Genomic DNA, 18923 nt, shown 5'->3' with positions numbered 1-18923 from the left:
TACTACTTAGAAAATGCATGTTAAAATCTGAATACTCTTTTGAAAGTGTGCAGCTGAAATTAATTTAAACTACTAGCAGGCAAAGCACAGTGTTCGCCTAACATCTGCACCAACAGTAATACAAAAAAATGATGCATATAAGAGGCATTTGTTTATAAAAGTCGAGGCAAACCTAAATTTACCATTTTAAAAAATAAAAAGCAGCGGGACGATGTAACTTCATAACCTCATTTTCTAAGCAGAATCTCAGAAGGGAGAAAAAGAGAAATTACGTGTAACGCAAGAACAAATTATAGCAGCCAAGTGGAAAAATTCACTTTAACGTGGATTATAATTATGAAACAGATTTGTACCATTTGTTCTGTGGTTTTTTATGTGGGTCGGTGCCACTTAAACTGCTGTAAAGCGAAGGTTTTGGACCTTAATCTGACTGACTAGTTTGGGCTGAAGCGTTGCTGCTCTCGGCTGTTCTTAAATTACCTGCCATCGGAGGGGCTCCTCTCTCCGAATGCATGTTAAATGTATTTTATATAATTGTCACATAAAAAAAGCTAAGGAGTTGCCTAAAAATAATTTCATACTCCGTATAACAGAAACGCAAACATCAACACACGTATTGACTTACCTTGTGCCGAATCGCTGCCTCTGTTCTCAGCCTGTTGCCGTAGCAGTGGATTTCCTCCGGCATTATTTTCCTCCAACAAATTATTCCAGTGAACGAAGCACGTACAGCTCCCTTTTAACCTCCGTCTTCCCATTTCTGACGCTGGATCTTCAATATCTTCAAGCTTTGAAATAGCAGGCAGCTACAAACCGGGTGTTAGCTGTAGTGGCTAAGTTTTGGCGACAGTCTGCTGTCGCCTTGATATAAGCAGGAAAATGAAAAAAACTAAGCACTGGATGGTACCGGCTAATTACTGGACACAACGGCACACCACAAAACTCGGTTGTTGTACCAGTAGCTCAACAGATATTTTAAGTTTTGCGTCTTTTTCATGGTACAGATCTTGCAGCTTTGGGTAAAAACAATAGGAGCAAGCAGGACCCGGAACCAATCTATGTGGCATAAATTCAAACGGAAATACGTCACCACCAGCAACAACTGATTTTAAGGAGTTTAACTAACTGGCTAGGCCAGTGTTTCTCAACCTTTTTTGGGCCAGCGCCCCCCCAGCCTTTATCCAGTGCCCCCCACCAAAGAATTTGCAGGCTACTTTGCACTGACCATTATTTTGTCATTAATATTACTATCACTATTGTAGATGTTTAGATATTTATGCTTGTTTCTGTATTTATCATCAAAAATAATTTCCCAGAGAACAAAAAAGTCATGGGTATAGAAATTATTTTCACAGGTGTCTACAAAAATGCAATGAACATTCAAGTTAAAATTGGTAGGCCTTGCAGCAGCCAATCAGAGTGGAAAAAATATTCTTATTTTGTGCCATTTTCTAGTTGTTAAATGTTGCACAAAATGACCAGATAAAAGATGTTCAACATGCCAGTTTAAACTTTGAACTATTTGCAAAACGACTGAGCTCTGCAACATTAAAACATGGATAGAACTGTAACTACATTAATCATAGCTCTTCTTCATTTGATTAGCATTATCCTCTCTTGGTTTATTGCTATGTCCACTTTAGTTTCTTTCCTGTTGCTAGATTTATTTGATCGTTTATTGAAGCTTACCATCGGTAATCTCATCACCTGCTGCGCCTCCTAATCAACAAATGATGCGTTTCACATCATGTGTTGATTTTTTTCACTGTTCAGCGTCGGATTCTCTGTTTTTATGCCATAATTCACATATAGATCGTCGCTCCGTTTTATGTCCCGCTTCTCCTGTTTCAGAGTTTTGAGTAATGTGCGGGTCTTTATTTATTTTTTACCCCCTAACGTGCAGGGCGGTCGGGAAGCGGATGGGGAAAAAGCAGACTGGCATAAACCTCTTAAAACAACGGAAAYAATTTCTGCATTCTGATTATTGAAATTTAAAGTGCTGTGTTGTTCTATCACCCCCGTGATTTTAGCTACCAGTAGCAGGAGAACGAAGCTGCGCCAAGAAGCTAACAGAAGCTAACAAACACTGAATAGAAGAAGAGCTGCCATCAATACAGTTGCAGCCAAGCATGGTTTAATGTTACACAAGACAGTTTTACCAAGTTGCTCAAAGTCTAAACTGGCATTGTTGTGCATTTAAGGTGTAAAGTTTACCTTCGACCAAACGCACCCCAAAGGCATCCCAGCGCCCCACATTTTGTAAAAATGTCTGCCTGTGCCCCCTGCCGTCCTCTGAACGCCCCCTAGGGGGCGGTACCGCCCACGTTGAGAACCGCTAGGCTAGGCAAAGGCTCAATATTAGGACATAAAAACTAACTCAATTGACTAGTAATAGTACTGTCCTAAGGGTACACAACATTAATGAAATACTAAAAAGACAGTGGAGTGAATTTTTTCCATTGAAACCAGAATTAAGGTGTGCCTTTCACTGAGAGTAGCCTGGGTTAAAAACTTCCTCTTGCTAGAAATGTAGAAGGGTGAAAAACGAGTTCTTAGTAAATTAAAAATGATAAGTAAGAAAATACGCACCCCAACATAATTTTTATTTCTGCATCTTTAATTTCTCATTGTAATAAGTTCTTTAGTGTTATTTTAGTTAGTCCACACACAACCGCTAGGGGCGCTGCTGCGTTGGTGGCATAAAGAAGATTGAGCACACAGAAGAATAAATCTTCCGGTTGAATGTGAAGGAAGCGCAACGTGTGTGTCTCGTCTTTCTCATACCACAGGTCAGTAAAAATGTGTTTTATGCATATATATTAGTTTTCTTGGAATAATTAAAAAAGTTCTTGAATCGAATCTCAACTAATGAGTCGCGAAGTTCGCTTTTTAATTGCTATTGTGTACGAAAACGGGACTTGTTCTGAAGGCCAATTGGAGTTAATGCTAGCGGGCCTGTACACGTGTGTGAGAGCTAGCTGAAGGACAGCGGAGTTCATTTGAATTTGTATTTTGCACTTTTTGAGAGAGTTCTCACTCAAAGGACATCGTTCTTTTTTCTTTATTGTATTTTACGTGATTCTTTTTGATTCTTGTTGAAAAACCAGATAAATTATATCTTCGTGTGAAACTGAGTACCGGGGTACAGTATTAAAGGAGCATCAGGGCCGTGCAGAGACCACTAAAGGGGCATGTGCTCAACAACAAAAAAAGGGCACATCTAACCGCATTCTAGGACAGAATATTAACAGCCTCTCAGCTTTCAGAGTTTAATAAACAATGATAAATTACAAAAATGTGAGATATACAATCAAAGCTAACGAACATCTCCATATAGAGCATAACACTATGCCTATGTAAGATATTTTATTAGTAATTTCTTTCTGCAGGTCTATTTTGTTATAGGAAAGTATTGCAATATTCAAACCTGCAATTTAGCAAGATATGCAAATCAGAGCTGGACCAGACATATTTTGTCTTTACAGAATTACACTATTGAAAATATAAACAAGGGCACAATGTAGCCTTTTTGTGACTGTAATCTATAAAACAAAGATCTGCCTGTTTGCTGCAGTGGGAATGAAGATGGTCCATTCAGGAAAGCAGAGCTGCATCAAACTTTATCGTGGAACTGCAGAAAAACGAAAACCAAAAGCAAAAATTGAATTGTTAATGCATGCCACCATGAGAAAGGCCTACTGAGTTTTGTTTAAAAAAACTTTAAAAAATATTTAAATCGCACATTTATGACTCATGAAGCTAACTTTTTTTGCAAAACAAACTTATTTGCGCTTGTCAGAAATCTTTTCTTGTTATTCTAAGTTTTTGTTTGTGACTCAAAGTTTTGCTTGTGATTCTCACATGATGTCTTGAGCAGGGCCTAAAATCACAACAAAAGATTCCTGATGTGTGCAAATGAATGTTTATGTTTGGTAAAAAATGAGTTATTTAATTAAAAAAGAGTCTTTTAAACAAAACTTCTTTTTTAAAGGAATCATTACAATTCCAAAAGTTTTGATTACAATTTTATTTTACTTTAACTGAGGTTAGTTTTATTTTTTTCCATTGAATAATTAGGAAACAAATTTAACTTCATACTCTGCAAACCAGACCCTAAACTTAAAGTCTGGATTGAGTTTTTTCCCCGTCATTAATGACACACTTTTATTACATTCATTATACCTATCATGGTAATTCAGGGTGAGATATTTTTAAGTCTAAATGAATATCCTTGTTGGACTTTTATTTAAGTGTTATTCTCCTTCAAGATACATTTACCTAATGCCAGAATAAATGAAATGTACATTATGCAGCAAAGGAAATTAGAAGATTGGACATATATCCATTATGGAGATGATCGGTTTTGGACGGGCGATGTGCCCTTATTGCATAAGCAATACTAAAGAATGACTGATATCATTAAAGATACAGGGGAGAAGTTTTTTAGTTATCTAGCTTTGCTAGCAAAGTCGCTAGCTAGCAGCTAGCTAATAGCACATCAACAGCCTAATGTCTGTATAATAGAAATACTGAATCGAAAGATAAGAACAGTTTTTCCTCACCTGGCTGTCTCCTCCCGCTCAGTAGTTCTTCAAAGATAGGCAGACGCAGAGGCCGGTCAGTGTCTGTTGTATTTCATTACCTCTCTGCTTAAACCGCAACTCCGAGCTGAAGCAGAAACGATACTTCAACGTTTTCCGTCATCTGACAAGCAGCAAGTCTACTCCACTTTATTCACCAAAAACGTTTTTTTTATAATTCACCAAAAACTGTTCTGTAACCTGTAATGTTCGCTACGTTGAGCTCCGCAGTTAGCCGCCTTATCTCACAATGCGAGAGGCAATTGCGTCATGCGTCACGGGCAAAAGGTCAAAGATAACAAGGTGACTGGCTTATTATGTTGTACAAAAAATAAACAAAAAAGCAAATAATTTTAGCACATGTTTTTATGTGTCAGAAGAGGGCTTAGGAAATAATAATACCAAAAATAAATAAATAAAAAATTTGACCAAAAGGGCACTTGGGGGCAAGGAGCAAAAAGGGCAGGTGCTCAAGCACCCCCAGCTCCCCCCTCTGCACGTGCCTGAGGAGCATTGCACCTTTTTCAGTTTGATATTGAGAGAATAGTTGTTTATGCAAGGTGTAAAATATATTGTTCTACTAAAATAGATATTGTTAAAAGCTAAAATGCTTAAATGTTCAAATATATTTTATTTATTTTATTTTGATAGTTATTTAACTATCAAAGTGTATTTACAAAAGGTCTCAGAAAAGAAGACAAGGTATTGAATTTAAAGTACTAACTACAAAATTAATACGGTTTAGAGAAGTAAAAGCTATTTGTGAATTAATTTTGTATCCATCCATCCATTTTCTTTACACCCTTGTCCCTTAGTGGGGTCGGGAGGGTTGCTGGTGCCTATCTCTAGCTAACGTTACGGGCGAGAGGCAGGGTACACCCTGGATAGATCGCCAGTCTGTCGCAGAATTAATTTTGTAAATTTATAGAATTCATAATGCTAAATAAAGCATGTTAAAAGAATGATTGTTTGGTTTAAAGATATATTACAGTCATTTCTGATGCAATGGTTCTCTACCTGAAGTATGTGATACCTGAAGTTTGTTGTATATGAAGTATGTTGTATAGAAAGTGTGTTTATAACACTGAAGAAGAATAAATCTTCCGGTTGAATGTGAAGGAAGCTCAATGTGTGTCTCGTCTTTCTCATACCACAGCATCACATGTTGAGGGAAGATTGTCTTTTACATTACCCTCAGCCATCCAAGGTTGCAGGGTAACACAAGTTTAGCTTTAGCATTAACACTATAACTAGTTAATGAAAAAATAGTTAATTATTTCAAATCTGTGCTAAGATGGCAATTGGTTCATGGTTAAGGGGCTCAACAAGCTAGCAAATTTATCTTTAGCATTAGTGCCATTGCTAAACTAGCTAAACTTGTAATCAAATCCACAATTTTTTATGTTTTGATGACAACTTCAAAATTTTACTTTCTCTCTATTAGCCAATATATTAATTCATAAAATATAGGAATGTCTATCCCTGTTGGACACATGACAAGAAAATGTTTAGGCAAAAATTTACTAAATGTAAAGATGTAACGTCACATTTACACACTAATAATCTAGAGTAACACAAATAATTTTAATGTCTAATATTGGTATATTCCAAAATTCGCCTTCATATTGCATATCCCAGGTGAAAAAATTATTTAGTATATTTCGAACATACTTACATTTGCATAAGTACATTTTAAGCATACTAAGTATTAAGTGTACTACATATAAATACAAAGTATACTAACAGCATGCTTGTACCAATTTTCATATCATATCTTTAAACACTTAAATATAACTGTACCAAAATACACTTTTAAGAAATATAATAAAAGTATACTTAAGCAAACAAAATATGTATTTACTCAAGTGTACCAATGAAACAATATGCTTTTAAACATATTTTAAAATATATGCTCAAAATAGAAATTTGTAAAATTCACTTAAAGCTTACTTTAAAAGTTAGGTATATAGTGAAATATACTGAAATTTCAGTATGTTTTAAATTACATCTGAGGGCATACATTAGGCTAATGAAGTATGCCTTTTTAGGTGCCTTCATAATCTTTTACTATTTTATTAAAATGGCAAAAAATAAAATAAAATTAACAATCCTTATAGTGGAACTTGATGTAACATCAGGACCGGCCCAAGGCATAAGCAAACTAAGCAGCTGCTTAAGGCCCCAGGGACACTAAGGTGCCCCCTCAGTGGATTAGAATTTTTATTTTCTTTTGTAATAATTTCTATGTCATTATAATATAAAAAACACACAATTTCACTATGAAGTGATTTTTTTTTACAATAACATATATTTGATAATGTATGAAGAAATTATTTTATTGGTAGGTACTGGACTGTTTTCCGGTAATATGAGCTGCCGTGCAATGAGCAGTACGCATTGCACGGCAGCTTGTTTTGCTTGCTCAAAACAAGTCCTTTTATGGACTTATCATTTTATGGATAAGTCCATAAAAGGACTTATCCTTCGGGGAGGGAGAAAAGAAAGAGGAAGAATAGAAAAAAAACCCAAGATAAAGGTTTGTTTTAATGTGCTTTGGTAATGTAATGTAAAAGATTTGAAAAGCTGCTAATAAAAATGTAGCTTGAATGGCCGAGTTCAACAGCCAAACATTTATGCTAGGGTTTTTGTGTTTGTGTGAAACTGAGTTTAAACTTTTAATGAGTTGATTCTCATGGTTGGCTCTGTATATTTCTGAGGTATTTTTGACTTCAAAACACGGTGTTTGATAACGGTTTGATAACAGTAATTAAAACTTCTCAATGTTTTACATTGTCTAGCAAAATGTTTTTATTTCAGGCTACATAGTTGCTACATCGATGAGCTACAGCTCTTTAGCAGGAAGTGTGTCCTGTAAACTGTGGGTGTTTTGTTTTGCATGGCACATTGCTGCCATCTGTTGGACTTTTAGGGAACTGCTTGACTTTTATGTTATTTAATCAGTACGGTTGTTTGCTAGCGGTAGAGCAGATGAACACACGGGTTTGTTATGAACACCGCATTCCAGGTTGAGTTCTTCAAAGCAATGCCTGTAAGTAGCAGCTAATACTTCAAAGCAAGCCTTTATGTTAACATATGAGGAATTCATATGTTAAAGTTACTTTCCCTCAATGGAATATACTAGTCAGTCCCAGTGACCGTTTCACTGTTTCTCAACCTTTTTTGGGCCAGCGACCCCTAGCCCTTATCCAGGTCCCTCACCGCCCCCCACCAAAGAATTTGCAGGCTACTTTGCACTGACCATTATTTTATCATTAATATTACTATCACTATTGTAGAGGTTTTGATTTTTATGCTGGTTTCTGTATTTATCATCAAAAACAATTTCCCAGAGAACAAAAAAGACATGGGAATAGAAATTATTTTCACAGGTGTCTACGAAAAATGCAATGAACATTCAAGTTAAAATTGGTAGGCCTTGCAGCAGCCAATCAGAGTGGAAAAAAAAATTCTTATTTTGTGCCATTTTCTAGTTGTTAAATCTTGCAAAATGACCAGATAAAAGATGTACAACATGCCAGTTTAAAAATTGAACTATTTGCAAAACAACTGAGCTCTGCAACCTTAAAACATGGATAGAACTGTAACTACATTAATCATAGCTCTTCTTCTCTTCAGTGTTTCTGTTGGTTTCTGGTGGTGCAGCTCTGTGYTGCCTTCAGGAGAATGGGACATCAGAGGATCATCCATAAAACTTCACCCACATGCCATTTAATGTGCAAACCACAGCTTTCAGTGGAAAAACAAAAGTTCCAGATCCCTTTAATGCCATACAAATATGAGACAGAAACATGGATTATATCTTTATATAGACCTGCCTATTGATTTATAGATTAATAGTTTAACTGGACAGAAATTACAAAGAACAAATCTGGTTCTTAATCAAATCCTAATGAGTCAAATTGAAAGTGTCATGGAGTCAACAGCCTCATGACATCAACACTGACATGAAAAATAATATTGAAGAAATAAATATCAAATCTAATTAAAAACATAAATAAGTGATAAGTTATTTACTGTTATGTTCTGTAAGATATAGTTTTTTCTCAGTACTAGATGTGGTCTCAACAAACCCATGACATTTCAACAATATTATTTTACCTTTTATCTGGAAATAGTGTCTGTTTATTCTTGCCATACAGTCCTCTGTATTAATTATTGCTCAAAAGGCCTTGCCATAATAGTTTATTCCTCTGTATTTACTTCAGTTTCTTAGTTTATTCTTGCATTTTGTTCTTCATTCATTTCCATTTAGTTTCATTTGATTAGTATTATCCTCTCTTGATTTATTGCTTTAGTTTCTTTCCTGTTGCTAATTTGTTTTATCGTTTATTGACGCTCACCATCAGTAATATTCACTCATCACCTGCTGCGCCGCCTAATCGTCATGTGTTTCACATCATGTGTTGATTTTTTCACTGTTCAGCATCGGATTCTCTGTTTTTATGCCATAATTCACATCTAGTTCGTCGCTCCGTTTTATGTCCCGCTTCTCCTGTTTCAGAGTTTTGAGCAATATGTGAGTCTTTTTTTTTTAAGCCCCTAAGGTGCAGAGCGGTCGGGAAGCATATATGGGGAAAAGGCAGACTGACATAAACCTTTTAAAACAACGGAAACAATTTCTGCATTCTGATTATTGAAATTTAAAGTGCTGTGTTGTTCTATCACTCCCGTTTCATACCGGACCACTTAACCGTGTTAACGCTATAAAATGAGCGCTCTATTGTGGTATCACCCATGGAGGGATGTAAAGTATACCTTCAACCAAACGCCCCCCAAAGGATTCCCAGCGCCCCTCTTTTGTAAAAATGTCCGCCAGTGCCCCCTGCCGTCCTGCGAACACCCCCTGGGGGGCGGTACCGCCCATGTTGAGAACCGCTACTTTAGAGAAAATGTGAAAAATATTTCACCAAGTATCAAATTGCTTTAATGCAATGTCACAGTATTGCACTATTACTCCAGACAAAGTGACATTTCTCCTTCCTAAGAACGGTGAGGATCAATGGCAGAACATTCCCATTCACTGCACTTTACAGAAAGCTACAAAAAAAAGAATAAAACTATAGAGCAATTAATCAGAGAAAACACTTGTATTTTAAAGAGTACAGAAAAACGGCAAAGAAAAAGTATGACTTACAATTGTGGACTCGCTATGTCTCAATCATCATCAGAACTGATAATAGAGACAGGATGCCTGGGGTGGAAAAAACATTTCAGGATTTCAACATTTCAGCCTGTTTATCTTAGAAATAGAAAAAACTAGTCAGCAATATCATGGAAGCAGTTTATGCTGGCATTTACTATGAAGCTGTTTTAAGTGTGGATTTTAGGGAGACAAACTACCTCTAAAGCTTTCCATCCTTGAGTTGAATACGCTGGTCCTTGCAGTGTGGTGAGGGGGGCTCGTGGTGCAGTCATCAGATGAGACAATCTACATTTTATTAATTGTTAACTTTCAGAGCCCAGTGATGGACTGGTGACCTGTCCAGGGTGAATCCCATCTATCATCTGATGACTGCTGGAGATGGGCACCACTAGCCTACCCTCATCACCCTGCAAGGATCAGCATGTTGGATGGAAAGCTTTTAACGTAGTTTGTCTCCTTTAAGTCCACACTTAGAATAACATCATAGTTGATGCCAGAATCAACTAATTTTATGATATTGTTGACTATTTTTTTCTACTTCCAACATATAAAGGCAAAGAAGATACCCAGAAATGTTTTTTTCACTCCAGGCATCTGGTCCCAATCATCAGTTCTGATGATGTCACATACATAGCAAGTTCACAATGTCTTAAAATTGTAAGTCATTCTTTTTTCTTTGTCATTTTCTGAACTCTTTAAAATACAAGTATTTCTTCTGTTTAATTACTCTGTTGTTCTTTTTTGTAGGTTTCTGTAAAGTGCAGTGGTGCAGTGAAAGGGAATGTTCTGTCGTTGATGCTCACTGTTCTTAGGAAGGAGAAATGTCAGTTTGTCTGGAGTAATACTGGAATACTGTGACACTGAATTAAAACAATATTCTGTCCTTGGTGAAACATTTTTCACATTTCCTCTAAAGTGTACCTATTGTTTTATTGTGCTAATTTTTATAAGCATGTTGTCTGTAAACTATTAATAGATTGACAGTTTGTACAGTTCTCTGATTGACAGTTTGTACTCTTGAAAAATGTTAATATATTGAATACACAATGTAATTTTTTTTCAGCTGTAAAGTGTGTTGTAATTGATCCTTCTGTGTCCTGGTAACCTGATATGTTTGCAATACTGTAGTGTGTAGTGAAGCATGTATGTACAAAGTGGCAAAGGAGAATAAAAAAATACATTTATAAGTCACTAAAAAGTGTACTTATAAATGTCTTATATTATTCTCCTTATACTAAACGTTTGGTTTAGAAGTAAACTTTTAGTGACTTTATTAGCAATTATACTAAACCAAAAGTGTAACTGGAGCATACTGTGATCACACTACTAACATATAAAATATGTAATGTTCATATACTTATGTAATTCGTTTACAAAAATAGTACACATAAGGTATACTAATCAAGCACATTTATATTACATAAAGAGCGGTATACTTAAAGTATACAAAGTATAACGTTAGTTATTCCAAAAATATATGTAGTACACTTTAAATTGTGCTTTTCTACAATATAATTAGTATTAAAATACACCAAGTGCGAAATGTGTTTTTCCAAAAGTATACTAATGATTAGTCTGGCTTTCAAGTATGCTCAAGTAGGCTAAAATTTAACATGCTTAGTATATTTATTGTTCACCTGGGGATGGCAACCAAATATTTTATTTATAGACTTCTAACAAATAATTTTAAGTAAATGAAGAAACGGCTGTTGCATTTATTTTTCTAGGAGGCCGCTAGAAATCTAGGCCTGTCATTTAGCATGTAAACAACGCATTGTTTTCAGTATTCCTACAATATCACAGATTCACTCTGCTGTCATTAACTGAATGAAAAGTGTCCAATCTCCTTGAATGTTGCGTTGAGATAAAGGTCCTGGGAAACAGAGTTGAAGGTCAGTCTTCACCAACACAGTTTGAAGTGTTTTTGAAAGAAAAAGGGAAGAAAATCAATTTCACACATGTGAGGCAGTTATGATGAAGTCATGTTTTAAAATGAATGCATTTCTATAGTCATATCCTCACCCTGCTTGTGATCATATGATGGCTTGTACTTGTATTACGTTTTGTCAAGTACAGAGGACCCAGATTGCTTCACACCACAGTCATTCACCCATTCTTTCTCTCTCGCTCTCTCTCACACACACACACGCACGCGCACACACACACACACACACACACACACACACTGTGTTTGCTTTTTGCTCCATATAGAAGTGCTGCAATGATGCCTCACCATTTGCAGAGTCAATTAAAATTAATGTCCATCAATCCATCCATTCATTTTTTTCTGCTTCATCCGGGGTCGGGTCGCAGGGGCAGCAGCTTCATAAGGGAGGCCCAGACTTCCCTCTCCCCAGCCACTTCTTCCAGCTCCTCCGGGGGAACGCCTTGGCCAGCCGAGAGACATAGTCCCTCCAGCATGTCCTGGGTCTTCCCTGAGGCCTCCTCCCGGTGGGACATGCCCGGAACACCTCACCAGGGAGGCGTCCAGGAGGCATCCTTACCAGATGCCTGAGCCACCTCAACTGGYTCCTCTCGATGTGGAGGAGCAGCGGCTCTACTCTGAGTCGATCCCGGATGACCGAGCTTCTCACCCTATCCCTAAGGAGAGCCCAGTCACCCTGCGGAGGAAACCCATTTTGGCCGCTTGTATCCGTGATCTCGTTCTTTCGGTCATGACCCAAAGCTCATGACCATAGATGAGGGTGGGAACGTAGATCGACCGGTAAATCGAGAGCTTCACTTTTTGGCTCAGCTCTCTTTTCACCACGACAGACCGGTACAGCGCCTGCTTCACGGCAGACGCTGCCTGTCGATCTCCCGCTCCCGTCTTCCCTCATTTGTGAACAAGATCCCCAGATACTTAAACTCCTCCACTTGAGGCAGGATGACCCCCCCTGACCCAGAGAAGGCACTCTACCCTTTTCCGGCTTATTAATGTCCTTCAAACTTATTTGTATTTTGTCACATTACTGGCAGAAACATATTTTTACTTCTTTGATATTTTATGTGCCACATGATGATGAAGTGGGACAAAAACAGTGTGATTATGCGCCTTCCATCTAAACTGGCAGTCAGTAGAAAAACTGTCTCTCTGGAGTAGCTGCAGAGATTCACAGATCAATAGAGAACAGAGGCAAGAAGAAGAAGTTTTGTTCAAAGTTCGCCTCAAGTCATGTGGGGGCAAAGCAAACGTGGAATAAAATTTTCTGATCAGATGATACTAGGACTGAAGTTTCTGGCCTGCAGGCAAAATGTTGTGTATGGTAAAAACTAACATAACCCTCAACAAATCATCCTCAACTTTTCATGGTGGTGGATACTAACTCAGCAGGCACACAGATCTGATCCAATCTAGGAGAATCTAGAGGAAGATTTTACCTTCCTGAAGGACCATGACCCTAAACATGCGACCTGAGCTTTAATTGGATGGTTCATCAAACATGTTCATGTGTCAGAATGGCCCAGTCAAAGTCCCGATCTAAATCCAAATGAGAATATGTAGCAAGACTTCATATTTATCAAAGCTACTACAAATCTAACTGCTTTGCCTCTCCACTCTGCTGTAATCACTGTAACCAAAGCTTCACACCATCAACAGTAAGAAAATGAAAACATTCGTGCTTGACAGAAATTAGTCATGAATGTTTTCATCTCAAGCATGAAAACATTCATACATTCGTACTAAAAGTACACTGGAGCGTCAGTGAAGAACAGCTTCACTGACAGTTTACTGTCAGCTATTGAGTTGAATTCCTTTAATTCCAGGCAGACACAGCATTTCTCCTTTCATTTTCCTCTCTGTCCTTTACGTCACACATAAAACACACCCTCAGCCACATTCCTGCTCCTCACACACAGCCACTGAATGAACAAAGAGAGCAACAGCCGACCGCAGAGATTGCCCCCAATAAAAGTCATTTGGGGAAGGAAACGGGGGTTATGATGATGGTGGTGTGCTGGGATTTGTTTGTGGTTCAAGGTTTATTAGCAGCCTTGGACTCATTGTGTGTTTTCTGCTGTCTGGAACCCCTGTTGTTCAAAGTCAGGAGCCAATGGCTGCAAAAAACGAGAACACAGAAGGAAAGTTGCTCTTCACTTTTGTGCAGCAGTTTGATGGTATCAGCTCTTTGTGGTTGAAAGTTACTGCTCAGGTCATAAAAAGCTGCTTGATATCTTACCTTTTACTTTACATCTTATTTAACTGGGCCTCTGGGCATACCTTGTTGCAAAAATGATTGTTCATAACCCCAACTTCACTTTAACGCTGAATAAAAACCCCTCTGCGAATGAACCGCAGCTACTTGCTGCTAAGTTTCATTCAAGATAATGTTGGTCTTGTCTAACTTACCATTATCCTATTTGAGTGAGTGTATAAAATATCTCCACAGTTTGGGATACCACATAGTTTCTTTTGATTTTCATAAAGAATCTTTCAGCTTTTAACATAAAAGGGTGACAATCAATTATTAATTAAATCATGTATCATAATGTAATATGTTATGAAATTATTTTTCCTCATTTCACATAATTTTTTAGGTAGTCATTTGGGAACTACCTGAACTTCTTCGTTTTTCACACAGTGGTGGACACTGGATTTTTCAATCTTTATTTTCCAATAAAGATTAAAAAGGTCAACCTTTATTTTGAGTACATTTAGACAGTTTTGAAAAGTAATTTTCTTTGAAACATTTTCTTTGGTAAATCACTATACTTACTTTGGTAAGTATACTGTCAATACTGTGACCTCTCCATCACACTCTGTTGGTTTTCTACAACATGTAGCTCTGGGATCTGACATGTTGGCTGGATGTTTTTGAAGAGTCAGGGTGAGGCAGATAACAGGACTGACAAATCTTTTCTGTCTTGATCTTGCTTCATGTTTGGGAGGCTTATCCTGATGAAAAATCTAATGATGACCCATTTTCAGTTCACTGACAAAGTCCATCAGATTTGTAATGGGCTTTTCAAGAAGCCGTATTGCCACAACCTCTAATAAGGTTCCCAGATCCTTTGGAAGAGAACCAGGTCCACATATACTCAAAAAAACTTAACAAAGTCTATAAATATAATCTTGGTTTTCATGCCAGAAACAGTGTCTGTTGCTGAAAAACTAAATCTCATCTGACCAAACGCTCACTTCCAGCAAAGGTTCCAGTGAAGTTCAGTACAGCGGGCAGCACAGCGGATCCCCAGTGTTCACAGCAATTAGGGACGGCATCCATCCAGGACGGCATCCATCCATCAACAGCCAAAATCACTTAGACTGCCTGTTTTATATGTCCAAACACCAATTAATAAGCATCAATATGACAGTAGAAATAATATCTTTATAGCAGAAGCTAATATCTACAGTCTTCCTTACCTCTGCTATTGGGGGCGCAGCCAATCAGTGCCAAAGAAAATACCTGGCACCCCTGGATTGCCTGCAAATATCCAACTATACAGTATCAAGTAGTATTGATACCCTACTTGGTATAGTACTGTATCAAGTATGGTACCGTACTGCCAGACTGCTTTTCATTAATTTAGGTATGCTCAATGGGGTGCACTCTACTCATGTGGATTCATCTTTATCTATAGAGATATGCCTCAAATATTCCAGCATTTTTTTAGCTGTCCATGGATCTTGGAGTTCAAATTAACATCTTAGAAATGTTCTAAGTAGTTTAAAAATGTGCTTAAGAAATAAGGAAAGTGGATTTAAAAAGAAAGCAGACTTCCAGCAGATAAGACAGGAGACAAGATCAGAGATTTCTTCTGCATGCTTTGTATTTGGATATAGTTCTTTGGAAATCTTTGAATGATCATGTTTAAAGATTATAAGATAGTTTGGTTACATCCATGTTTTTATTTGATTTCTATGTAATCAAGTTCAGCATCACAGATAATGCCTGTGTGTCTCTACTGGTCACATCCTGGACTATTGACAGTCCACTACACACAATCTGAAAGCAAAATAAAAAACATACATTTGCACAATGCTCTATATGTGTATGATGCAAAACATGTTTAAACTGTCAAAACTGTAAAACTACACATGATTTCACACTTTTTTTAATGACTGCTTTAATCCCTTTTACACATTCACTCTGGATCAAACAGGCATCTTGGTGTAAAGTGCACTGCCTGATAAGCCGTTCTGATAGAAGAAGGTGAGAAGGTGAGGTCCTAACAAAGACACTAAGTGACGTCTTCATTTGAACCAGAGAGTCCAGAGAGTAACGGACAGATGTTAAATAAATGTATTATCAATTATTTATTTGGGAAATTGCATTGTCCTGTAAATATACGTTTGATAAACATCTGGGACATATTCAGTATGGGGACATCTTCTTCTGTCCAGGGTTCTCAATTTAACTTCCTATCTAGATACACAATGTATAATGTGTCTGATTTTACATGCATTTGACAACTGATTACTTGAAAGAAGTACAGAGAAAGGATGCATCTGAGCTAAGATGACCATGAGACTGAAAACAATGTCTCTTTGAGGCTGAAGGAGATCTTATTTTTCATGCATAGTTTCATGCTTGCCTCTTTGGTGGAGCATAATTGCTTTGGTCACAGAACAAAGTATCTTATTTCACTTCCATTGGCGTCTCAGAGAAACCGTTTGGCACTGCTGGATATGATTTTCCCATCAAACACAGAATTACAATTGGTGAATGACAGCAGGTTACCAGATTCCGGGACAGAAACCTTACACCAAACTAAACTGTGGTTTACAATTAAGAGAGTATATCTCATGTGCATCATCCAAGACGAGCCAGAGGACTCGTCTTGGATTGCTGTAAGGTTAGACGGAGGACACAACGAACAAATGGTGAAAAAAGTACATGGAAGGTCAACTGTGAGAAGCAGGGAAGGAGGATGTGTTGCCACTAGGGAAGGTTGCAAATCATTGCCTAGAGGAGAGTTTTTTTTCTTTAAACATATTGCAAGTACTTGTGCTGGCTGTTAATAAGCAGTCATGGTCATTGTAAGTATTTGTTCTTGTTGGCAGAGAATACATTGGATTATCGTGTTATTACGGTGGTTCAGCAGTCAATAACAAACATGTGAGCAGATGATGTGAATATGACCTGTTCCAGTTTGTGACAGAAATCAGATTAAAGGCATACTGACAATTTTCAATTAATTTTGCTTTAAAAAAAAGGTCATGTTGACCAGATCAGACCTTGTCCTTTGTTGATCAATATAAAGATAAAAAAAAAACTTTTCATGTATTTCAAAGTTTTTTATCTTTTTTATGAGTTTTTCAGGCACGATAATCTTCAGAAGGATGGGAGTTTATCCAACAATTTTACTTGAACCTAGAGAGAGATCCTTCATGCATAAAAATGTTCTTGTCCAGCATAGCTTGGCAGCAAACAAATTCTAATTCAGCCCACTTATTTTCTAAGTGTAGTTATGAAATTTTATTCCTTTACAGCTTTGGTCATTTTGTGCTTCACCGTTTTGGGAGGTTAGAAATATGGTTTTATATCTTGAATAAATAAAATATCCAAACCAGAGGATCCTGGGAGTTTGTTCAGTTTTATAAGAAGGCCTAATCTGTCATTCACTCATCATTATGCATAACATTTTATATGAGATTGAAAGGTTTTTAATATTTTTCACCAAAAATTCATGAAAATCCATTTATAGAAAAATTCTCAAAGAGCTACATCATACTGACTCACTCATCCCAATCACTGAATGGCAATAATCCAACCTAACCTTCAAATGTTATGCAGAAAAAATGGTGTTGCTCTCCACACCTCTTCTCCTTTTTTTGCCTCATTAACATTGGTCATTTCATACATGACGTTTTAGATACGAAATTTATTTATTTGCTTACGCCGAATCCGCAAGACAGACAGAAAGAAGTATTCAGAATATTCAAACAACTAAACAAAAAAGACGTTTAAAATAAATAATATTTACTCATCTTTATATTATTGGCTATACCCGCTGGGAGTGCACTGTTCGTACCAACCATGTAATTCCGTAACCGCACCAGAAGGACGTTTTGTTCCCGCGCTTTGATCACCGAAGATTTAATCCTGAATGAATTGCATAAAGGCCATCTGAATGTTTTTCAGATGGTTCTGACTGTAAAAAAGAGTTTAATACCCCATTTTTTTGTGTTTCTGACAAGAAAATAATAGATCAAAATGCAAAACAAATCAAATCCAGGCTGCCCTGACGGGGCGGTGAGAGGAGCATTTAAGTTATTTGATGTTATCTATTATTCCATAGAACTATTGTAATATGACTGCAATAAGAAAATGTACCAGCAGAACTTCACTTGATTATGGTTTGATCAAGGTTTAATCTCCAAACGTCCAAAGGCCAACAAACATGGACCAGAACCATAACAGAGAGTAAAACTAAGACCTTTTAAAATTTATTTTTATTTTCTTACACAATTTACAATTTAGTTAAATTAAATGCTGAATTTAAGTATATCTTGTGTCCATAGTATAATTATTAACAGCATAACCAAATAGACAACATTTTATTTGAAATAAACCAACAGCCACAAAACGCTGTGGCTGTGGAGAGACTATAAACAATTAAAGAAAATATATCAAACAAGTAAAAAAAAAAACACTCAACCTCTTTAAATTGTGTAAATAAGTTTGTTTTAAGCCCGATGCTTAAACTCAGAAAGAGAAGAGGCCTTTGATATTCAAAAGCAGATTGTGGAGCAGCTTCAGAGGAAACACGGTCGGTCAGCTTTGGGTTTAGATTTGGTTTCATTCACCGTGAAGCGCGACTGGTCGGCGGACCTGAGGGCGGGTAGATGTGGCTGCAGCAGGTTGGCATGCCATTAAGAGTTTAAAAAGAAAATAAAATATCCTTAAAGTGATTCTAAAATGTACAGGTGGCCAGTGAAGTTAAATAAAATGCGCGGAATGTGCTCAGATTTTTTCGCACAACCTTACACTCGCCGAAAGGACTCATCAACCCCAAATAAAACGCCTTATTATCTAAGAAGTGCCATGGATTACTGTCAAAACGCTCTAAGAAAGAGAAGAGGCCTCTTCCGATAGCTTAGTCTGGAAACCGCATTAAATAGAAACATGAAAATTTAAACGCTTACCTGATGTCATGGGATAATAATAATAATAATAATAATAATAATAATAATAATAATAATAATAATAATAATAATAATAATAATAGCTATT

The sequence above is a fragment of the Poecilia reticulata genome, linkage group LG15 (genome assembly GCF_000633615.1).
Source record: "Poecilia reticulata strain Guanapo linkage group LG15, Guppy_female_1.0+MT, whole genome shotgun sequence".
Lineage (NCBI taxonomy): Eukaryota > Metazoa > Chordata > Actinopteri > Cyprinodontiformes > Poeciliidae > Poecilia > Poecilia reticulata.
Note: the sequence above shows the minus strand (reverse complement) of the source record.